Source organism: Rattus norvegicus, chromosome 9 (assembly GCF_036323735.1).
Source record: "Rattus norvegicus strain BN/NHsdMcwi chromosome 9, GRCr8, whole genome shotgun sequence".
Lineage (NCBI taxonomy): Eukaryota > Metazoa > Chordata > Mammalia > Rodentia > Muridae > Rattus > Rattus norvegicus.
Genome location: NC_086027.1, coordinates 26,394,126 through 26,420,220, shown reverse-complemented (window position 1 = coordinate 26,420,220; position 26,095 = coordinate 26,394,126).

Sequence of the window (26,095 nt, the reverse complement as noted above, 5' to 3'; positions counted from 1 at the left end):
CTACAAACAGTTCTATAAACAGGGTAGTCTATGGGGGTCATTTTCATTCGAAGAGCTATACCCTCAAAACTATCACATTTTAAACAACACTCCCAATACTTTCCATATTCTCTCCCTCCTTTTCTCTCCTCCTTCTCTCTCCCTCCTTCTCTCTCTTTCTCTTCTCTCTCTCTCTCTCTGACTCTCTGTGTCTCTCTCTTTCTCTGTCTCTCTCTCTGACTCTCTGTGTCTCTCTGTCTTTCTCTGTCTCTCTCTGACTCTCTGTGTCTCTCTCCCTCTGTCTCTGTCTGTCTCTCTCTGACTGTCTGTGTCTCTCTGTGTGTCTCTGTCTCTCTGTCTGTCTGTCTGGCTCTTTCTCTCTCTCTCTCTCTCTCTCTCTCTCTCTCTCTCTCTCTCTCACACACACACACACACACACACACACACACACACACACACACACCTTAAATTTACTTTCTAATTTTAAAATATTTTGGTCATGCCTAACAAGAAATACTTTAAAATAGCCAAACACAAATTAAATATAATTCTGCTGACTCCTAAGTATCCTTTTTGGCCTCTTTTCTCATGTAAATATCAACACAAAGTTGGAAAATTCTTTTGCTGTGGACACACTCCTTTCATTTCCTTATTTTGCATGGATCTATTTCAAATGCTTAGAAACAGAAATTATTTCAAATCTCATGTTTTCTGAATTTTAGTAATATTTGCCTATAATAAGCAAGAAAGTTGGGAAATAAGATCCTGTCTAAATATAAAATTGATTTTATATTTCACATATACATTATGCCCTTAGCTACAGTTAGTATATGCAATAATTTTACTATAGGTGTGTTTTCTGGGTGACCCATCATTATACAGTGAATTCAGATGTGGTATTTTTCACTTTTTAGCTCATTTTTTTTTATTAACTTGAGTATTTCTTATATACATTTCGAGTGTTATTCCCTTTCCCGGTTTCCGGGCAAACATTCTCCTCCCCCCACCCTTCCTTATGGGTGTTCCCCTCCCTACCCTCCCCCCATTGCCACCCTCCCCCCAACAGTCTAGTTCTCTGGGGGTTCAGTCTTAGCAGGACCCATGGCTTCCCCTTCCACTGGTGCTCTTACTAGGATATTCATTGCTACCTATGAGGTCAGAATCCAAGGTCAGTCCATGTAGAGTCTTTAGGTAGTGGCTTAGTCCCTGGAAGCTCTGGTTGCTTGGTATTGTTGTACATATGGGGTCTCGAGCCCCTTTAAGCTCTTCCAGTTCTTTCTCTGATTCATTCAACGGGGGTCCTATTCTCAGTTCAGTGGTTTGCTGCTGGCATTCGCCTCTGTGTTTGCTGTATTCTGGCTGTGTCTCTCAGGAGCGATCAACATCTGGCTCCTGTCGGCCTGCACTTCTTTGCTTCATCCATCTTGTCTAATTGGGTGGCTGTATATGTATGGGCCACATGTGGGGCAGGCTCTGAAGGTGTTCCTTCAGTCTCTGTTTTAATCTTTGCCTCTCTATTCCCTGCCAAGGGTATTCTTGTTCCCCTTTTAAAGAAGAAGTGAAGCATTCACATTTTGATCATCCGTCTTGAGTTTCATTTGTTCTAGGCATCTAGGGTAATTCAAGTATTTGGGCTGAAAGCCACTTATCAGTCAGTGCATACCATGTGTGTTTATCTGTGATTGAGTTAGCTCACTCAGGATGATATTTCCCAGTTCCAACCATTTGCCTACGAATTTCATAAACTCATTGTTTTTGATAGCTGAGTAATATTCCATTGTGTAGATGTACCACATTTTCTGTATCCATTCCTCTGTTGAAGGGCATCTGGGTTCTTTCCAGCTTCTGGATATTATAAATAAGGCTGGGATGAACACAGTGGAGCACGTGTCTTTTTTATATGTTGGGGCATCGTTTGGGTATATGCCTAAGAGAGGTATAGCTGGATCCTCAGGCAGTTCAATGTTCAATTTTCTGAGGAACCTCCAGACTGATTTCCAGAATGGCTGTATCAGTCTGCAACCCCACCAACAATGGAGGAGTGTTCCTCTTTCTCCACATCCTCTCCAGCATCTGCTGTCACCTGAGTTTTTGATCTTAGCCATTCTCACTGGTGTGAGGTGAAATCTCAGGGTAGTTTTGATTTGCATTTCCCTTATGATTAAAGATGTTGAACGTTTCTTTAGGTGTTTCTCTGCCATTCGGCATTCCTCACCTGTGAATTCTTTGTTTAGCTCTGAACCCCATTTTTTAATTAGGTTATTTGTCTCCCTGCGGTCTAACTTCTTGAGTTCTTTGTATAGTTTGGATATAAGGCCTCTATCTGTTGTAGGATTGGTAAAGATCTTTTCCCAATCTGTTGGTTGCCGTTTTGTCCTAACCACAGTGTCCTTTGCCTTACAGATGCTTTGCAGTTTTATGAGATACCATTTGTTGATTCTTGATCTTAGAGCATAAGCCATTGGTGTTTTATTCAGGAAATTTTTTCCAGTGCCCATGTGTTCCAGATGCTTCCCTAGTTTTTCTTCTATTAGTTTGAGTGTGTCTGGTTTGATGTGGAGGTCCTTGATCCACTTGGACTTAAGCTTTGTACAAGGTGATAAGCATGGATCGATCTGCATTCTTATACATGTTGACCTCCAGTTGAACCAGCACCATTTGCTGAAAATGCTATCTTTTTTCCATTTGATGGTTTGGGCTCCTTTGTCAAAAATCAAGTGACCATAGGTGTGTGGGTTCATTTCTGGGTCTTCAATTCTATTCCATTGGTCAATCTGTCTGTCTCTGTACCAATACCGTGCAGTTTTTATCACTATTGCTCTGTAGTACTTCTTGAGTTCAGGGATAGTCATTCCCCCTGAAGTCCTTTTATTGTTGAGGATAGTTTTGGCTATCCTGGGTTTTTTGTTATTCCAGATGTATTTGCAAATTGTTCTGTCTAACTCTTTGAAGAATTGGATTGGTATTTTGATGGGGATTGCATTGAATCTGTAGATTGCTTTTGGACAAATGGCCATTTTTACTATATTAATCCTGCCAATCCATGAGCATGGGAGATCTTTCCATCTTCTGAGGTCTTCTTCAATTTCTTTCTTCAGTGTCTTGAAGTTCTTATTGTACAAATATTTTACTTGCTTGGTTAAAGTCACACCGAGGTACTTTATATTATTTGGGTCTATTATGAAGGGTGTCATTTCCCTAATTTCTTTCTCGGCTTGTTTCTCTTTTGTGTAGAGGAGGGCTACTGATTTATTTGAGTTAATTTTATAAACAGCCACTTTGCTGAAGTTGTTTATCAGCTTTAGTAGTTCTCTGGTGGAACTTTTGGGATGACTTAAATATACTATCATATCATCTGCAAATAGTGATATTTTGACTTCTTCTTTTCTGAACTGTATCCCCTTGACCTCCTTTTGTTGTCTGATTGCTCTGGCTAGCACTTCAAGAACTATATTGAATAAGTAGGGAGAGAGTGGACAGCCTTGTCTAGTGGGATTTTAGTGGGATTGCTTCAAGTTTCTCTCCATTTAGTTTAATGTTAGCAACTGGTTTGCTGTACATGGCGTTTACTATGTTTAGGCTTTACCATTTATTATCCTTTGTAGCACTGGATTTGTAGAAAGATATTGTGTAAATTTGATTTTGTCATGTAATATCTTGGTTTCTCCATCTATGTTAATTGAGAGTTTGCAGGATACAGTAATCTGGGCTGGCATTTGTGTTCTCTTAGGGTCTGTATGACATCTGTCCAGGATCTTCTGGCCTTCATAGTTTCTGGCGAAAAGTCTGGGGTGATTCTGATAGGTCTGCCCTTATATGTTACTTGACCTTTTTCCCTTACTGCTTTTAATATTCTTTCTTTATTTTGTGCGTTTGGTGTTTTGACTATTATGTGACGGGAGGTGTTTCTTTTCTGGTCAAATCTATTTGGAGTTCTGTAGGCTTCTTGTATGCCTGTGGTTATCTCTTTTTTTAGGTTAGGGAAGTTTTCTTCTATGATTTTGTTGAAGATATTTACTGGTCCTTTGAGCTGGGAGTCTTCACTCTCTTCTATACCTATTATCCTTAGGTTTGATCTTCTCCTTGAGTCCTGGATTTCCTGTATGTTTTGGACCAGTAGCTTTTTCTGCTTTACATTATCTTTGACAGTTGAGTCAATGATTTCTATGGAATCTTCTGCTCCTGAGATTCTCTCTTCCATCTCTTGTATTCTGTTGGTGAAGCTTGTATCTACAGCTCCTTGTCTCTTCTTTTGGTTTTCTATATCCAGGGTTGTTTCCATGTGTTCTTTCTTGATTGCTTCTATTTTTAACTCCTTCAACTGTTTGATTGTGTTTTCCTGGAATTCTTTCAGGGATTTTTGTGATTCCTCTCTGTAGGCTTCTACTTGTTCTCTAAGGGAGTTCTTCACGTCTTTCTTGAAGTCCTCCAGCATCATGATCAAATATGATTTTGAAACTAGATCTTGCTTTTCTGGTGTGTTTGGATATTCCATGTTTGTTTTGGTGGGAGAATTGGGCTCGGATGATGCCATGTAGTCTTGGTTTCTGTTGCTTGGGTTCCTGCGCTTGCCTCTCGCCATCAGATTATCTCTAGTGTTCCTTTGTTCTGCTATTTCTGACAGTGGCTAGACTGTCCTATAAGCCTGTGTGTCAGGAGTGCTGTAGACCTGTTTTCCTGTCTTCTTTCAGCCAGTTATGGGGACAAAGTGTTCTGCTTTCGGGCATGTAGTTTTTCCTCTCTACAGGTCTTCAGCTGTTCCTGTGGGCCTGTGTCTTGAGTTCACCAGGCAGGTCACTTGCAGCACAAAAGTTGGTCTTACCTGTTGTCCCGAAGCTCAAGTTTGCTCGTGGGGTGTTGCTTATGAGCTCTCCACGGCAGCAGCAACCAGGGAGATCTGTGCCGCCCTTTCCGGGAGCTTCCGTGCACCAGGGTTCCAGATGGCATTTGGTGTTTTCCTCTGGCATCCGAAATGTTTGCAGAGTGCAGTCTCTTCTGGTTTCCCAGGTGTGTCTGCCTCTCTGAAGGTTTAGCTCTCCCTCCCATGGGATTTGGGTGCAGAGAACTGTGTATCAGGTCTGTTCCTTCAGATTATGGCGGTGTCTCAGGCGCAGCGGTCCTCCTGCTCCTGGGCCCTCCTCTGCGGGAACCCAGAGGCTGTATACAGTTTCCTCTTGGGCCAGGGATGTGGGCAGGGGTGGGCAGTGTTGGTGGTCTCTTCCGCTCTGCAGCCTCAGGAGTGCCCACCTGATCAGGCGGTGAGGTTTCTCTCCCACGGGGTCTGGGAGCAGAGAGCTGCCGCAGGCCGGGATCCGCGAGTTTGGGGCTCCCGGTAAACACAAGAAGTACCCGGTCCTAGAGGAATTCTGCCTCTGTGTGTCCTGAGTTCACCAGGCAGGACTCTTGCAGCAGAAAAGTTGGTCTTACCTGTGGTCCCGAGGCTCAAGTTCACTCGCGGGGTGCTGCCCACGAGCTCTCTGAGGCGGCAGCAACCAGGAATATCTGCGCCGCCGTTTCCAGGAGCTTCTGTGCACCAGGGTTCCCGATGGCGTTTGGTATTTTCCTCTGGCGCCCGAAATGTGTGCAGAGTGCCTTAGCTCATCTTAATACTCAGAATATTTCAGACTTAGAGACAGCATAGATGTTTTAACTCCTGGATTATGAATAGTTGTTCATATAATTCAGTATAAGAGAAAGCACAATGTCTTTACATGCTATTTTATTTTAGTTAGATGACTTATATATAGATGGTATCAAGGATTTTGAGGTAGCAAATGTAATTAGCAAGAGAACACCAACGCCTATGCCAAAAGTAAATCTAATTTGCCTGTTATCTCCTATTACCATTACCACATGTAATACCTCACATTCACACTCCTGTACTTGTAATTACAGTTCAAAGTGTCTCTGTTATTTTGCTAATAGATAGTTAAAGCTTCTCATTGAACTCAGTACGGATTTGGATTTTCTGTCCTCTCTATTGGAATTGCAAAACTTTAACTCGCTCTTCTCAGTGGAACAGAGAAGTGCAAGTGAGTGAAAGATGTTTTATCAACACAATATCATTAAATTTAGTGTCACTAAACTTTAGCAATTGATTACTTTCTAGGAAATATGACTGCTGATTTCCAAACCTCTTTCAGGTTTTTTAAGACCATGAACTTATATTTGACTAAATGTGAGTATCTAAAGTCATTTGAAACTATTGCAATATTAAAAAAAAAAAAAAACTAGCATGGTTAGAGCAAAATTAAACTATCCCTACATTGATCCACATATCTTTCCTAATGGTCCATAACTGCTTTCTGGTCAGTGGACCCACACTGAGTTGCTGTCACTAACATAAAAAACAAGCAATGCATTTCTGGGGTGGGGTTATCTAGAGACAGTTGTGATCCCCTGATAAGCAGTCCAACAGGTTGTACTTCCTCAGGCTTTGACTGTGGTCTAGGACCACAAATCAAATATTGCTGGTAGATTTAAATTGGGTGGGTCATCAGTGAGGAGAATACATGGCACAAAGTGTTCTGAAGCAAAAGTAAACTCACATTACAGAGAAGCAGAATCACTGGAAGAGAAACATCCAAGTATCTGAGTACAGAACATACAAGAGCAAACAGATAGAGTAGCTGGTCATGGAGTCAGAGGTTTGGTCATGAATGACAGTGTTATTCTGTTTCTGAGATAAGATCTTCTATAGCCCTGCCCAGCTTGCTTCAAACTCTTGGTCCTCTTGACTGAATCACGTCAGCATCACAGTTGATGGTATAAAACTGCATCCAAAAGAAGAAGTAAATTGGTGCTACCTCTAGACCCAGATGAGCTTGGTTTGGGATCAACTACTATAGTACTATCTGTCAAATAGTTGCTTCTTTCTGTGTTCTGATTTGCTTATTGTAAATTTAAGAAGTGATGGTTAATATAACTAATAATGTCTGTGCACAGATTCTGCACCTAGCTGAGACATTATACCCATTATAGAAATAACATTTTCAAAAAATGTCACTTTTCTCTAAATTAGTAGAGAGAATTGATGACAGAAAGAAAAGTATCTAAAATATACATTGGTTTCTTCTTTTAACTCTCACCTTGTAGAAAATAATGAAATCTAGATTTAAACGAATGATTATAAGCACTGACTGACAGATCGTTTCCTTCAGCTCAATAATCAGTCTTTGCCTTCATTTGTACCATAACTGTAATATCAACGTCAAACTTTAAAATGACTCATCTATATTAATTGAAAAGTTTCCAAGATGTGTGCCAAGCCTCACCCTGCTCCAGAAACTTCTGCATTACTTGCTAATATGTACTTTTCTGACACTAAATCTATTGCACCTCTAGGAAAGATACTGAAATCACTAGACTTTAGCTATCTGTGTGAACAAAGTTTTGTTTCATATGTAGTATTTTTCACAAATATAAAATTGAAATTGAGGTCTTCTTAATAAAGCATCAAGATACAGTATACTTTTTTATTGATAGCAATATGTTTGAATCAGAATATGAGAAAAGAGACTAATATTCTAAAGATGAGGCCAAAAACATTAATAACCCTATAACCTTGGGTTTGTGAAATGTCTTAGAAATTATGAGGTGAAAGCTCATTTTTATTTCCATGAACTAAGATTCCTCAACGTGATATTCCTCTAAGTTGGAAAAGGAGTGGAAAAGGAAGAGTGGGGACGGAAGCAGGAGAAGAAAGCCATGAGGAAGGAGGGCAGATAAAATGAAATCTCTGTGTATAATAGCACAGTGGCCATAAGTTTTAAGTAATATGCTATTGATGAAGAATTTACTATTAATTTAAGACTGTAAATCATTGATTATTATTATAGACATAAAATACAACTCTCCCAGTTTCCTCACTTAACCTCTCTGGGTCTCAAGTCTTCTCTTTTGTAAGAACAATTCTGGACACAATGGTCTTAATTTAATCAGAATGTTTTGCATTTCTTCTTTCTCTTCATTCTCTTCTTCCTCTTGATTTTTGTGAACAAGCATGTAAAGTATCAAACTGTCAAAGGAAGGTGGACATCCACAAGGACACATGCCCAGACAATGTTAAAGTACAAATTCAATACATATAGATTGTTCACCTTATTTTCAAATGCATTTTCCCAAAATAGTAACTGATTGCAGAAGAGAAATGAGTAAGTAACCTTACACTGGAGAAGTCTAGCAGATGCCTCCCCAGTGAAGTGAACAGAGAAAACATTGTCCAAAATTATGTGACTCAAAACTTGTACTCAGGAGAAGATACAAAGAGAAAAGATTGATATTGTTTCCATGTAGTATCGAACTAATTGCAAAGATGATATAAACAAGTAAAACAGAAGGACAATCTACAAAATTACTTTAATTTCCCAAAATACAATAGCCCATAATTGTCCAAGAAGACTAAGGTATCTTTTTTCACAGCAAAGTATACTAAGTATTATGTGGGAGTTGAATTCATTTACTGTGAAGGATTTGTCTGACAAAGCAGGTGAGACTCTAGTGGGTCTAAAGATTATGGCAAAGCAATTTCTGTTTTGTGAAAACTTTATATGTAACTCAATTGTTATGTATTAAGACAGTATCACAACACTAACATATTCAAATACATTAGAGAATGGCTTAATGATGTGGTTCTCTATCTTTTCTATATGTTTATGATTATATTAAAATGAAGAGAACTATATTAGAAAATATAAACTACCATAATGTTTTATAAAATCACTTCTGTCTCACCCTTTCTCTGCTTTAACATTTATTTTTTGTCAAAATAATTATTCAGTTATCATTCATCTTGTCTGGTTCAAATCTGTGTTATCTGAATAGTATGTATTGGCAAAGTAATTATTCACTGAACACAGATATGTTTGCATTAACCAATACATAAAACTACTATAAATACTATTTACCTTTTTTTTAGAAAGAAATAGAGAATGGGATGAAGGAATTATGCCCCCCAAAGACTATAAAAACAAGACATGCTACAAAGTCATTTGGAGAGCGATAGTCTAAAGCATCCTTCAGTTCATTTGAAGTGAAGTTTTGATGAGGTGTTGTGGAAGAAAGATGATTCCAGAAAGAAGCTGATTATTGGGAGCATTTTCCTTAGTATGGTTCATGCAGGCCATTTCAATGAAATCAGTAACCTTAGATATAAAATGATGATAAATTTGACCTGTACTGAATATTTAATAATTTAAAATGACACTCCTTCAGCCTCTTTCATAAGCATGGCAATTGCTGTGGCTCAAACCGGAGATAGCCAGAGGCAAGGAAGAGAGATCTTTCCAACTTGACAAATAGTGATAGAAAAGGACTGAAAAGACATTTATTGCTTGCACCTCACTCAGTCAGCCCAGTAAAAGTGACTGGGCACTTTACCTAAATAACTAACCAGTTGAAGCTAATGTCTATGACAATCATTCTTCAATCCCTTATATTGGACCCCCACACTGAACACAGAAAATGGAATGGTGGCCATATTGGTTCCTCACTTTTATGTTAATCCATATTAATTAAAATTGAGATGACCTAGTGTATTCATTTTATATTTCTCAAATCAGAGTTTTGTACCTTGAAGTTGTTGGAGAGATAAAGCATTCTTATCATAGCGGGATAAATTCATAAACTATATTCTTTATTCAAAATAAATGCTCAGCTTCAAAAGTCATTTTGTTAGAAACATGTGTTTAAATAACATTTTGGGGGAAGGAAACTGTCAGACCATGTGTGTGGATAAATCGAGGACTTTGTTGTCCTCTGGTATGATTATAAAACTAAAAAAGATGTTGACCAGTATTCATAAATTAACTGAAAAACACAAAATTATAATTAACACAAACTAGAATTCAACAAGAATACTTTAGTTTATGGCACTATTATATACTCAAGTAGTATTATTGAGATGCTCATGAATCTACTTTACATTTTGCAGTTAGTACACAAATACAAAAGGAAATCTGCTACTGCTGTCTTAATAAATTTCTGGGCATTTTTGATACCTTTGGAAAATCACAAGTATAAGCAGTATGACACTTAATGCTATAACACGTTGCCTTAACTGCTTTTCCTCAAGAGATTTAGTATTAATCATTTCTAAGAGACTTTTGTTGATCTTCCGACTTACAGAAAGTGGACTTAATCTTCTTCATCACTTCTATCCAGAACTCATAAGAAGAGAACCACATATTTTTACACAGCTTCTCGACACTGCTTGACCCAACTTCACTATTTTTTTATACTTTACTATACTATATTTTGCTGTGTGTTTTGTGTTGTGGCATATGTAATTGTCGGTACATATTTGCTCATGTATGTGCATAGGTACACGTGCCCATGTGCATATACAATTGGAATCCAAAACTGGATGTGGATGCCTTTTCCTGATTTCTCTTCACTTTTCTGTGAGGCTCTGTCTCAAACAGAAAATGAAGCTCATGAGTTCAGCTAGGTAGGCTAGACAAAGATTCTGGCAACTTCCTGTCACCTAACCCCGCCATCCCTCATCCTTACCATCACCACCTGTCATTTCTCTATCACCACCGCAGTATATACCACCATGCCCAGGTCTGTTGTTTATGAATCTTTATACTTAAAAGTCGGGCTTTTTATTCTCTGAGCCTTAGTTTAACTATATGAATTCCATTTTGGGACTGCCTACTGGATTGCTTATAGTCTGGATATTGAACTTCTAAGATACTTCTAAGAGTTCAATAAACAGTGATTTAGACAAACACTTGACACCATGGAGCTATTGTGGAATTTATTATTTAAAATTTGGAATTTAGCCAGTCAAAATAAAACTAGGCATGTTTGAAGAATTCTTTCATGCCTGTATTATTTTATTGACACCTGGGTAGTAAGAGTTAACTTAATTGATACAGTCAAAGTACAAGACTAAAATGACTGTTATGGTGGTACACATTCTAAAAGAAAACCATACTAAAATCACTAGGATTATTATCTGAGTATAAAAAAGGTAAAAACTGAGAATTCATTCCCCATGTGCTTAATTTGTTTAAATTATTGAATATTAATATAGGTAATTTCTGCATTTAAATGATGCAGAAAATCCATAAACCTCTTAAATTTTACATGTCAACTCTCTCCCACCTTATGTGAATTATGAACATTTTATTATGATCAATTATTAAGTTGTAAAAAAAGTAGTCAAATCAGAGTAATTGGACAATCATAAGAGCAAAGGGCAATATAAATGGAATATAATTGGCATTTCAATTTATCTATTTTTTTTTAAAAATGCCTTTTCTGGCTTTGCATTCACAGCAGTTTAAAAGATTCACAGATTTTAAAGTTTCAAAATGAGTTCACAGAACTAGAGTTACCTAGTGTTAAGTTCCTGGCCTCTGCATGAATTATCTTTAGATCATGTGAATTAGAAGACATTTTTCACCTAAAATTCATAAATAGGTTGAAATGGTCCCAGTATTATCCCTAGAGTCTGCAGTAAAAAAAAATAATGTGGCTTCCAGAAACCATCTATGCCCAGAGATAAGACTGTCACACAGTCCTCCAGAACAAAATCCTGCCAGGAAAGAGCTGGACTTACAGGAGTGCTCTTACTCCTAAAATCAAAGGCTCACAGGTCCACAGGAGGGACAAGCTCCAGTCAGATACAATAAGACCAACTAGCACCAGTGATAAGCAAATTGCAAGAGGCAAGAATAAGAACCTAAGAAACAGAAACCAAGACTTGCTATCATCAGAACCCAGTTCTCCCACCATAGCAAGTCCTGGATTCTACAACATACTAGAAAACCAAATCCCATCCCATGATGATGATAAAGGACTTTAAGAAAGACATAAATAACTCCCTTAAAGAAATACAGAAGAACACAGCTAAAAAAATAGAGGGCCTTAGAGAGGAAACACAAAAATACCTTAAAGAATTGCAGGGAAAAAAATCAAACAGGTGAAGGAATTGAACATAAGCATTCAGGATCTAAAAATGGAAATAGAACCAATAAAGAAATCACAAAGAGAGCAAACCCTAGATATGCAAAGTCATAGATGAAAGCATAACAAACAGAATACAAGGGATTGAAGACAGAATCTCAGGGGTAGAGGATACCATAGAAAGAATTGACACAATAGTCAAAGAAAATGCAAAATACAAAAAGTTCCTAACCCAAAGATCCAGGAAATCCAGGACACAATGAGAACACCAAACCTAAGGATAATACATATAGAAAAGAGTTAAGATTGCCAACTTAAAAGGCCAGTAAATACCTTCAACAAAATTATAGGAGAAAACTTTCCTAACTTAAAGAAAGACATGCCCATAAACATACAAGAAGCCTACAGAACTCCAAATGTATCAGATGAGAAAAGACTTTCCTCCCATCACATAATAGTCAAAACACCAAAGGCACAAAGCAAAGAAAGAATAATAAAAACAGTAAGGGAAAAAGGTCAAGTAACATATAAAGAGAATTAAACTAGACTTCTCACCAGAGACTATGAAAGCCAGAAGATTCTGGACAGATGTCATACAGACCCTAAGATAACACAAATGCCAACTCAGGCTATTGTATGCAGCAAAACTCTCAATTACCATAGATAGAGAAAGCAAGCAAAATATTCCATGACAAAACCAAATTTACACAATATCTGTCTACAAATCCAACCCTACAAAGGACAATAGGCAGGAAATTCCAACACAAGGAAAGAAAACACCTAGCAAAAACAAGAAAGTAATCTTCTTTCTACAAACCCGAAAGAAGATAGCCACACAAAAATAATTCCACTTCTAACAACAAAAATAACAGGAAACAATAATCACTACTCTTTAATAACTCTTAACATCAATGGAATCAATTCCCCAATAAAAAGGCATACACCGACTGGATACATAAACAGGACCAACATTTTACTGAATACAGAAAACATACCTCAGTGACAAAGACAGATATTACCTCAGAATAAAAGGCTGAATAAAATTTTTCCAAGGAAATGGTCCCAAGAAACAAACTGGAGTAGTCAGTCTCTTATTAAAGAAAATTGAGTTTCAACCAAAACTTGTCAAAGAAATAAAAAAAGTACATTTCATACTCATCAAAGGAAAATCTACCAAGAACTCTAAATTCTGAACATCTGTACTCCAAATGCAAGGGCACCCATATTCATTAAAGAAATGTTACTCTAAGCATGCATTGTACATCACACAATAATGGTGGGAGATTTCAACACCTCACTCTCATCAGTGGAAACAGAAATTAAACAGAAATACATTGAAACTAACAGAAGTTATGAAGCAAATGGACTTAACAGATATCTATAGAATATTTCTTTTTTATGAATCATCAAGAAATTTATTAATTAGTTTAAACCAAATAAAGCAAGTGATGAAATTGTTGTTCATTTTAGGCAATATAATTATCTACATGAGTGGTTTTCTTTATATTTATTTTTAATAGGTATATTTCTTTATTTACATTTCAATGTTATTTCCTTTCTCAGTTTCCTGTCCATAAGCCCTGTATCCTCTCCCCCTCCCCTACATTTATGTTCCCCCCCATTTATCCCCCTTACCAACCCTCCTGACTTTCCCTTGCACTAGAATCTAACCTTGGCAGAACCAAAGTCTTCCCCTTCCACTGGTGCCCAAACAAGGTTATTCTCTGCTACATATTCAGTTGGAACCCTGGGTGAGTCCATGTATAGTCTTTTGGCAGTGGTTTAGTCCCTGGAAGCTCTGGTTGGTTGGCATTGTTGCTCTTATGGAATTGCAAGCCCCTTCAACTCTTTCAATCCTTCCTTAAATTACCCCCAAGGGGGTCTTGTTCTCAGGTCAGTGGTTTACTGCTAGAATTCACCTCTGTATTTGACATTCTCTGAATGTGTCTCTCAGGAGAGATCTATATTTGGTCCCTTTCAGCATGCACTTTTTAGCTTTATCTAGTTTTGGTGGCTGTGTGTGTGTATATATATATATATATATATGTGTGTGTGTGTGTGTGTGTGTGTGTGTTTATATATATGAGTCACATGTGGAGGAGGCTCTGAATGGCCATTCCTTCGGTCTCTACTCTAAACTTTGCCTCCATATTCCCTCCTATGGATATTTTTGTTCCTCCTTTTAAGAAGGAGTGGGAACATAACATTTTGGTCATCCTTCTTGAGCTTCCTGTGGTCTGTGGATAGCATCTTGGGTAATCCGAGCTTTTGGGCTAATATCCACTTATCAATGAGTGCATACCAAGTGTGTTTCATCCTGAAAAAAATACACCTTCTTCTCAGCACTTAATGGTACCTTCTCCAAAATTGACCTTATAATTGGTCAGCAAACAAGCCTCAACAGATACAGGAAGATTGAAATAATGCTAAGCATCCCATCAGATCACAGTGGATTAAGGTTGTTCTTCAATAACAACAAAAACAACACCAAGCCAACATATATATGGAAGCTGAACAAGATTCTACTCAATGAGATTTGGACAAGGAAGAAATAAAGAAAGAGTTTAATGCCATTTTAGAATTTTATGATAACGAAGGCACAACACAAACAAACTTATGGGACACAATGAAAGCAGTGCTAAGAAGAAAACTCATAGCTCTGAGTGCCTCCAAAAAGAAACTGGACAAAACACACACTGGCAGCTTGTCAGTATACCTGAAAGCTCTATAACAAAAAGAAAGAAACATACTTAAGAGGAATAGATGGCAGGAAATAAACCAAATCAAAATCAACCAAGTAGTAACAAAAAGAACTATAAAAAGAATCAACAAAACTAGGAGATGGTTCTTTGAGAAAATCAACAAGATAGAAAAACCCTTAGCCAGACTAACCAGAAGGCACAGACAGTGTGTCCAAATTAACAAAATCAGAAATGAAAATGGAGATGTAACAACAGAAACAGAGGAAGTTCATAAAAATTATCAGATCCTACTACAAAAGCCTATACTCCACAAAACTGGAAAATCTGAACAATTTTCTAGGCAGATACCAGAATCAAAGTTAAATCAGCATCAGATAAACCATTTAAACAGTCCACTTACCCCCAAAGAAATAGAAGCAGTTATTGAAAGTTTCCCAACAAAAAAGAACCCAGGACTATATTGGTTTAGAGCACAATTCTATCAGACATTCAAAGAAAACCTCATACCAATACTCTTCAAACTATTCCACAAAATAGAAACAGAAGGAACACTATTCATTTCGTTCTATGAAGTCATAATTATGCTTATACCTAAACCACACAAAGTCCCAAGAAAGAAAGAGAACTTCAGACCAATTTCTCTTATGAATATCGACACAAAAATACTCAATAAAATTCTTGCAAACAGAATCCAAGAATATATCAAAACAATCATCCATCATGATCAAGTAGCCTTCATCCCAGGGAAACACTGCTGGTACAATATATGTAAATCCATGAACATATTTCACTATATAGACAAATTCAAAGAAAAAAACCACATGATCATCTCGTTAGATGCTCTGAAAGCATTTGACAAATTCAACACACTTTTATGATTAATGTCTTGGAAAGATTAGGAATTCAAGGCCCACACATAGGCATAGTAAAAGCAATATACAGCAAACCAGGAGCCACATCAAACTAAATGGAAAGAAACTTGAAGCAATCCCACTAAAATCAGGGACTAGACAAAGCTGTCCATTCTCTCTCTCTACCTACTCAATATTGTACTTGAAGTATTAGCCAGAGCAATTTAACAACAAAAAGAGCTCAAAAGGATACAAATTGGAAGGGAAGAATTCAAAATATCATTATTTACAGATGATAGGATAGTATACTTATGTAACCCCAAAAATTCTGCCAGAGAACTCCTAAGCTTGATAATCAAATTCAGCAAAGTGACAGATATAAGATTATCTAAATTAGTAGCCTTCCTCAACTCAAAGGATAGACAGACTGACAAAGAAATTAGGGAAATGACGGCCTTCATAATAGTCATAAATAATATAAAATACCTTGGAGTGACTCTCACCAAGCAAGTATGACAAAAATTTCAAGTCTCCGAAGAAAGAAATTGAAGATGATCTCAGAAGATGGAAAGATCTTCCATGCTCATGGATTGGCAGGTTTAATATAGTAAAAATGGCCATTTTGCCAAAAGCAATCTACATATTCAATGCAATCCCCATCAAAATCCCAAGTCAATTCTTCACAGAGTTTGAAAGAGCAATTTGGAAATTCATTTGAAATGACCAAAAACCAGAACAACAAAAACTATCCTCAACAGTAAAAGAACTTCTGGGGTAATCACCATCCCTGACCTCAAGGTATATTATAGAGCAATTGTGATTTAAAAAAAACTGCATGGTATTGATATAGAAACAGGCAGGTAGATCAACCAAATAGAATTGAAGACCCAGAAGTGAACCCACACACCTACGGTCCATTGATCTTTGACAAAGTATCTAAAACCATCCAATGGAAAAAAGATAGCATTTTCAACAAATGGTGCTGGTTCAACTGGAAGTCAGCATGTAGAAGAATGCAAACAGATGTATTCTTTTCTCCTTGTGCAAAGCTCAAGTTCAAGTGCATCAAGCTCCACATAAAACCTGTTACATTAAAACTAATAGAAGAGAAAGTGGAAAAGAATCTTGAACAAATAGTCACATGGGGAATTTTCCTGAACAGAGCACCAATGGCTCATGCTGTAAGATCAAGAATCGACAAATGGGACCTCATTAAATTAGAAAGCTTATGTTTAGCAAAGGACACTGTCAATAGGATAAAATGGCAACCAACAGATTGGGAAAAGATCTTTACCAGTCCTACATCTGACAGAGGGCTTATATCTAATATATGCAGAGAACTCATGAAGTTAAACTTCAGAGAATTAAATAATCCTACAAAAAATGTGGTATAGAGCTAAACAAAGATTTCTTAACTGAGGAATGTCAAATGGCCAAGGATCACCTAAAGAAATGTTCAGCATCCTTAGTCATCAGGAAAATGCAAATCAAAACAGACCTGAGACATTGTCTCATACCAGTCAGAATGGCTAAGATCAAAAGCTCAGGTCATAGCAGATACTGGCAAGGATGTGGAGAAAGAGGAACACTCCTCCATTGTTGGTAGGATTGCAAGCTGGTACAGCTACTCTGGAAATCAGTCTGGTGGTTCCTCAGAACATTGGAAATAGTACTACTTGAGGACCCAGCTGTACCTCTCCTGGGCATATACCCAAAAGATGCTCCAACACATAACAAGGACACATGCTCTACTATGTTCATAGCAGCCTTATTTATAATAGCCAGCCTCTTTTTCCTGTCTGCATGCTGCTCCTTCTGCCTGTGTCTGCTCCTCCTGCTTGCGTGCTGCTCCTCCAGCATGCTAGAGTGTGGCTATAGCATACATAGAGCTTTAATGGTTTTCACTGAAATGTGAAATTTACAGAAGACCCAAGCTACCCATTTCAGGATCACTCTCCTGCCAGGTATGTTACAGATGAAGATTTTCAAAGTTCTTTGGCCAAAATCTTGTAGTTCTTTCATGGTGTTTGGTTATCTTTTCACTCTTTCTTACAATTGTGATTGCCCCAAATTTGACTTATCCAGCAATTTCATACGGGTAAATCTTCATTTCAGGCTCGTTTGGATTCAAAGGAAGATAGCATTACATGGGGTCAATTGTTCAAAAATATCTGTGGAACTTCATATTCATATTTAAATGAACATGCACACTTTAATTTGTTTATTTAAATTTGAGGGAGCCTTAAGAATATCTTGAACAGAGTTAAGTCTATGACATTTAGAGCCTTTACACTAACTAAGATAGAAAAACCTGTATACTGCCCAGAATTCTGCAGAACTATTTTTTCAACCCTTTTAGTGGGGACTTCTATTTCTCGTTTGAATGTCAACCTCTGCTTTAAAGCACCAGGCACTCTGCTGGGTAAGTGTCAAAGAGGATATTTCTGTACCACCTTCTTCATCTTCATACTCCAAGCAAATTTTATCAACAAAAAATTGTTCCTCATGGGACAGGTTGAATATCAATAAAGAAATTAATGAGAATGATTGAATATTGTGTATTATTTTGGAATGTAAGCACATTTTAGTGAAGGTCAATTATGTAATCATACATGCATGCAAAATATAAAGTAGTGATTGTCAAAACTGAAAAAAGAAGCTCTCTGCTCCCAAACCCCGTGGGAGAGAGACCTCACCGCCTGATTAGGTGGGCACTCCTGAGGCTGCAGAGCGGAGGAGACCACCAACACTGCCCACCCCTGCCCACATCCCTGGCCCAAGAGGCAACTGTATAAGGACTCTGGGTTCCCGTAGGGGAGGGCCCGGGAGCGGCAGGACCCCTGCGCCTGAGACACTGCCGGAACCTGAAGGAAACAGACCGGATAAACAGTTCTCTGCACCCAAATCCCGAGGGAGGGAGAGCTGAACCTTCAGAGAGGCGGACACGCCTGGGAAACCAGAAGAGACTGCACTCTGTGCACATCCAGGCGCCAGAGGAAAACACCAAACGCCATCTGGAACCCTGGTACACGGAGGCTCCCGGAAAGAGCGGCGCAGATCTTCCCGGTTGCTGCCACAGCGGAGAGGACTTAGGCAGTACCCCACGAGCAAACTTGAGCCTTGGAACTGCAGGTAGGACCAACTTTTCCCCTGCAAGAAACCTGCCTGGTGAACTCAGGACACACAGAGGCAAAATTCCTCTAAGGCCGGGCACTTCCTGTGTTTATCGGAAGTCCCACACCGGCGGATCCCGGACCGCAGCAGCTCTCTGCTCCCAAACCCCGTGGGAGAGAGACCCCACCGCCTGATCAGGTGGGCACTCCTGAGGCTGCAGAGCGGAGGAGACCACCAACACTGCCCACCCCTGCCCACATCCCTGGCCCAAGAGGCAACTGTATAAGGCCTCTGGGTTCCCGTAGGGGAGGGCCCGGGAGCTGCAGGACCCCTGCGCCTGAGACACTGACGGAACCTGAAGGAAACAGACCGGATAAACAGTTCTCTGCACCCAAATCCCGTGGGAGGGAGAGCTGAACCTTCAGAGAGGCGGACACGCCTGGGAAACCAGAAGAGACTGCACTCTGTGCACATCCAGGCGCCAGAGGAAAACACCAAACGTCATCTGAAACCCTGGTGCACGGAGGCTCCCGGAAGGAGCGGCACAGATCTTCCCGGTTGCTGCCACAGCAGAGAGGACTTAGGCAGCACCCCACGAGCAAACTTGAGCCTTGGAACCACAGGTAGGACCAATTTTTCCCCTGCAAGAAACCTGCCTGGTGAACTCAAGACACAGGCCCACAGGAAAAGCTGAAGACCTGTAGAGAGGAAAAACTACACGCCCGAAAGCAGAACACTCTGTCCCCATAACTGGCTGAAAGAAAACAGGAAAACAGGTCTACAGCACTCCTGACACACAGGTTATAGGACAGTCTAGCCACAGTCAGAAATAGCAGAACAAAGTAACACTAGAGATAATCTGATGGCGAGAGGCAAGCACAGGAACCCAAGCCACAGAAACCAAGACTACATGGCATAATCGGAGCCCAATTCTCCCACCAAAGCAAACACGGAATATCCAAACACAACAGAAAAGCAAGACCTAGTTTCAAAATCATATTTGATCATGATGCTGGAGGACTTCAAGAAAGATATAAAGAACTCCCTTAGAGAACAAGTAGAAGCCTACAGAGAGGAATCGCAAAAATCCCTGAAAGAATTCCAGGAAAACACAATCAAACAGTTGAAGGAATTAAAAATGGAAATAGAAGCAATCAAGAAAGAACACATGGAAACAACCCTGGACATAGAAAATCAAAAGAAAAGACAAGGAGCTGTAGATACAAGCTTCACCAACAGAATTCAAGAGATGGAAGAGAGAATCTCGGGAGCAGAAGATTCCATAGAAATCATTGACTCAACTGTCAAAGATAATGTAAAGCGGAAAAAGCTACTGGTCCAAAACATACAGGAAATCCAGGACTCAATGAGAGGATCAAACCTAAGGATAATAGGTATAGAAGAGAGTGAAGACTCCCAGCTCAAAGGACCAGTAAATATCTTCAACAAAATCATAGAAGAAAACTTCCCTAACCTAAAAAAAGAGATACCCATAGGCATACAAGAAGCCTACAGAACTCCAAATAGATTTGACCAGAAAAGAAACACCTCCCGTCACATAATTGTCAAAACACCAAACGCACAAAATAAAGAAAGAATATTAAAAGCAGTAAGGGAAAAAGGTCAAGTAACATATAAAGGGAGACCTATCAGAATCACACCAGACTTTTCGCCAGAAACTATGAAGGCCAGAAGATCCTGGACAGATGTCATACAGACCCTAAGAGAACACAAATGCCAGCCCAGGTTACTGTATCCTGCAAAACTCTCAATTAACATAGATGGAGAAACCAAGATATTCCATGACAAAACCAAATTTACACAATATCTTTCTACAAATCCAGCACTACAAAGGATAATAAAGGGTAAAGCCCAACATAAGGAGGCAAGCTATACCCTAGAAGCAAGAAACTAATCATCTTGGCAACAAAACAAACAGAATGAAAGCACACAATCATAACCTCACTTCCAAATATGAATATAACGGGAAGCAATAATCACTATTCCTTAATATCTCTCAATATCAATGGCCTCAACTCCCCAATAAAAAGACATAGATTAACAAACTGGATACGCAACGAGGACCCTGCATTCTGCTGCCTACAGGAAACACACCTCAGAGACAAAGACAGACATTACCTCAGAGTGAAAGGCTGGAAAACAATTTTCCAAGCAAATGGTCAGAAGAAGAAAACTGGAGTAGCTATTCTAATATCAAATAAAATCAATTTTCAACTAAAAGTCATCAAAAAAGATAAGGAAGGACACTTCATATTCATCAAAGGAAAAATCCACCAAGATGAAGTCTCAATCCTAAATATCTATGCCCCAAATACAAGGGCACCTACATATGTAAAAGAAACCTTACTAAAGCTCAAAACACACATTGCACCTCACACAATAATAGTGGGAGATTTCAACACCCCACTCTCATCAATGGACAGATCATGGAAACAGAAATTAAACAGAGATGTAGACAGACTAAGAGAAGTCATGAGTCAAATGGACTTAACGGATATTTATAGAACATTCTATCCTAAAGCAAAAGGATATACCTTCTTCTCAGCTCCTCATGGTACTTTCTCCAAAATTGACCATATAATTGGTCAAAAAACGGGCCTCAACAGGTTCAGAAAGATAGAAATAATCCCATGCGTGCTATCGGACCACCACGTCCTAAAACTGGTCTTCAATAACAATAAGGGAAGAATGCCCACATATACGTGGAAATTGAACAATGCTCTACTCAAGGATAACCTGGTCAAGGAAGAAATAAAGAAAGAAATTAAAAACTTTTTAGAATTTAATGAAAATGAAGGTACAACATACCCAAACTTATGGGACACAATGAAAGCTGTGCTAAGAGGAAAACTCATAGCGCTGAGTGCCTGCAGAAAGAAACAGGAAAGAGCATATGTCAGCAGCTTGACAGCACACCTAAAAGCTCTAGAACAAAAAGAAGCAAATACACCCAGGAGGAGTAGAAGGCAGGAAATAATCAAACTCAGAGCTGAAATCAACCAAGTAGAAACAAAAAGGACCATAGAAAGAATCAACAGAACCAAAAGTTGGTTCTTTGAGAAAATCAACAAGATAGATAAACCCTTAGCCAGACTAACGAGAGGACACAGAGAGTGCGTCCAAACTAACCAAATCAGAAATGAAAAGGGAGACATAACTACAAATTCAGAGGAAATTCAAAAAATCATCAGATCTTACTACAAAAACCTATATTCAACAAAACTTGAAAATCTTCAGGAAATGGACAATTTCCTAGACAGATACAAGGTATCGAAGTTAAATCAGGAACAGATAAACCAGTTAAACAACCCCATAACTCCTAAAGAAATAGAAGCAGTCATTAAAGGTCTCCAAACCAAAAAGAGCCCAGGTCCAGACGGGTTTAGTGCAGAATTCTATCAAACCTTCATAGAAGACCTTATACCAATATTATCCAAACTATTCCACAAAATTGAAACAGATGGAGCCCTACCGAATTCCTTCTATGAAGCCACAATTACTCTTATACCTAAACCACACAAAGACCCAAAAAAGAAAGAGAACTTCAGACCAATTTCCCTTATGAATATCGACGCAAAAATACTCAATAAAATTCTGGCAAACCGAATTCAAGAGCACATCAAAACAATCATCCACCATGATCAAGTAGGCTTCATCCCAGGCATGCAGGGATGGTTTAATATAAGGAAAACCATCAACGTGATCCATCATATAAACAAACTGAAAGAACAGAACCACATGATCATTTCATTAGATGCTGAGAAAGCATTTGACAAAATTCAACACCCCTTCATGATAAAAGTCCTGGAAAGAATAGGTATTCAAGGCCCATACCTAAACATAGTAAAAGCCATATACAGCAAACCAGTTGCTAACATTAAACTAAATGGAGAGAAACTTGAAGCAATCCCACTAAAATCAGGGACTAGACAAGGCTGCCCACTCTCTCCCTACTTATTCAATATAGTTCTTGAAGTTCTAGCCAGAGCAATCAGACAACAAAAGGAGATCAAGGGGATACAGATCGGAAAAGAAGAGGTCAAAATATCACTATTTGCAGATGACATGATAGTATATTTAAGTGATCCCAAAAGTTCCACCAGAGAACTACTAAAGCTGATAAACAACTTCAGCGAAGTGGCTGGGTATAAAATTAACTCAAATAAATCAGTTGCCTTCCTCTATACAAAAGAGAAACAAGCCGAGAAAGAAATTAGGGAAACGACACCCTTCATAATAGACCCAAATAATATAAAGTACCTCGGTGTGACTTTAACCAAGCAAGTAAAAGATCTGTACAATAAGAACTTCAAGACACTGAGGAAAGAAATTGAAGAAGACCTCAGAAGATGGAAAGATCTCCCATGCTCATGGATTGGCAGGATTAATATAGTAAAAATGGCCATTTTACCAAAAGCAATCTACAGATTCAATGCAATCCCCATCAAAATACCAATCCAAATCTTCAAAGAGTTAGACAGAACAATTTGCAAATTCATCTGGAATAACAAAAAACCCAGGATAGCTAAAGCTATCCTCAACAATAAGAGGACTTCAGGGGGAATCACTATCCCTGAACTCAAGCAGTATTACAGAGCAATAGTGATAAAAACTGCATGGTATTGGTACAGAGACAGACAAATAGACCAATGGAATAGAATTGAAGACCCAGAAATGAACCCACACACCTATGGTCACTTGATTTTTGACAAAGGAGCCAAAACCATCCAATGGAAAAAAGATAGCATTTTCAGCAAATGGTGCTGGTTCAACTGGAGGGCAACATGTAGAAGAATGCAGATCGATCCATGCTTATCACCCTGTACAAAGCTTAAGTCCAAGTGGATCAAGGACCTCCACATCAAACCAGACACACTCAAACTAATAGAAGAAAAACTAGGGAAGCATCTGGAACACATGGGCACTGGAAAAAATTTCCTGAACAAAACACCAATGGCTTATGCTCTAAGATCAAGAATCGACAAATGGGATCTCATAAAACTGCAAAGCTTCTGTAAGGCAAAGGACACTGTGGTTAGGACAAAACGGCAACCAACAGATTGGGAAAAGATCTTTACCAATCCTATAACAGATAGAGGCCTTATATCCAAAATATACAAAGAACTCAAGAAGTTAGACCGCAGGGAAACAAATAACCCTATTAAAAAATGGGGTTCAGAGCTAAACAAAGAATTCACAGCTGAGGAATGCCGAATGGCTGAGAAACACCTAAAGAAATGTTCAACATCTTTAGTCATAAGGGAAATGCAAATCAAAACAACCCTGAGATTTCACCTCACACCAGTGAGAATGTCTAAGATCAAAAACTCAGGTGACAGCAGATGCTGGCGAGGATGTGGAGAAAGAGGAACACTCCTCCATTGTTGGTGGGATTGCAGACTGGTACAACCATTCTGGAAATCAGTCTGGAGGTTCCTCAGAAAATTGGACATTGAACTGCCTGAGGATCCAGCCATACCTCTCTTGGGCATATACCCAAAAGATGCCTCAACATATAAAAGAGACACGTGCTCCACTATGTTCATCGCAGCCTTATTTATAATAGCCAGAAAATGGAAAGAACCCAGATGCCCTTCAACAGAGGAATGGATACAGAAAATGTGGTACATCTACACAATGGAATATTACTCAGCTATCAAAAACAACGAGTTTATGAAATTCGTAGGCAAATGGTTGGAACTGGAAAATATCATCCTGAGTGAGCTAACCCACTCACAGAAAGACATACATGGTATGCACTCATTGATAAGTGGCTATTAGCCCAAATGCTTGAATTACCCTAGATCCCTAGAACAAAGGAAACTCAAGACGGATGATCAAAATGTGAATGCTTCACTCCTTCTTTAAATGAGGAAAAAGAATACCCTTGGCAGGGAAGGGAGAGGCAAAGATTAAAACAGAGACTGAAGAAACACCCATTCAGAGCCTGCCCCACATGTGGCCCATACATATACAGCCACCCTATTAGACACGATGGATGAAGCAAAGAAGTGCAGACCGACAGGAGCCAGATGTAGATCGCTCTTGAGAGACACAGCCAGAATACAGCAAATACAGAGGCGAATGCCAGCAGCAAACCACTGAACTGAGAATAGGTCCCCCGTTGAAGGAATCAGAGAAAGAACTGGAAGAGCTTGAAGGGGCTCGAGACCCCAAAAGTACAACAATGCCAAGCAACCAGAGCTTCCAGGGACTAAGCCACTACCTAAAGACTATACATGGACTGACCCTGGACTCTGACCTCATAGGTAGCAATGAATATCCTAGTAAGAGCACCAGTGGAAGGGGAAGCCCTGGGTCCTGCTAAGACTGAACCCCCAGTGAACTAGACTATGCGGGGAGGGTGGCAATGGGGGGAGGTTTGGGAGGGGAACACCCATAAGGAAGGGGAGGGGGGAGGGTGATGTTTGTCCGGAAACCGGGAAAGGGAATAACACTTGAAATGTATATCAGAAATACTCAAGTTAATAAAAAAAAAAAAAAGAATGGGCTAAAAAATTTCATAAAAAGTTCAATTTTCTATAATGTACCCATAGAAGATACATACAATGTTCTACCTTAAAATGTTTTTTTGAACTAAGAAGTATTTCATATACCATGCCCCCAAATTAAGTAAACCCATATTTTTCAGACAAAAATTTCTTATGTTATCTTTTATTATTAGTAGTACCCTACATTGGGAAACCATGGGTTGAATTTTCCTCACATTTTCTGGTTTGAATCCTTCTTGAGAGCATATGATCTATTAAACTAACATGTTATAATTTTGACTATCAGTTTCTTTTGTTCTTCTGTTAACTCTTATGATTATATAGACCTTGATTCTGACCACTGAGAACACCTTGGTTACATCTGGTCCTTGTTTTTGTCTCCACCAATTTGCCCAAGAGAAGAGATTGTCTCTTTTCTCAAATGACTATCTCATATGAAATTCTTGAATTCGCTGTACAGGGCCTATATAAGACCCACCCAATAAATACTTAAAGATGGAAGAGGACTCCTGTCCCCAGTCCCAACCCAAGAAGAGTTAATAGCAATCAATGGGTACTGGAGGCTGTATGATTTTCTCCAGTGATTTGGCCATTAGTGTTACTCATGGCCCAGTAGATAGTACAACACCCCTGCCAACATAAGTAGCTTTGGTTAGGTCTAGTAGTCCACAAAACAAAAACAAAGAAACACACCAACAAAAACCCTTTTAGGGTTTTACAACAAACTACACAAAAAAAGAAATGAAAATGGCATGGATACTTATAGGGAATGTGGGTGGATGGATAGAAGGTAAAGTAAACTGGAGGGATGGGTGTGACCAGAATGCATGCTATACATTAAAAAAAATAATAGGTTAGCACTGCATCACTGTACCAGCTCCGGCTTACTTCTGACATGGCCAAAGTTAGGTGAGCACTAGTGTTTATGAAGTAATATATTGTTCTCTGATCTTGAATATGGATTTAACTTGGCAAACTGCTTCAAGTTGACTTCTTGGAGTTG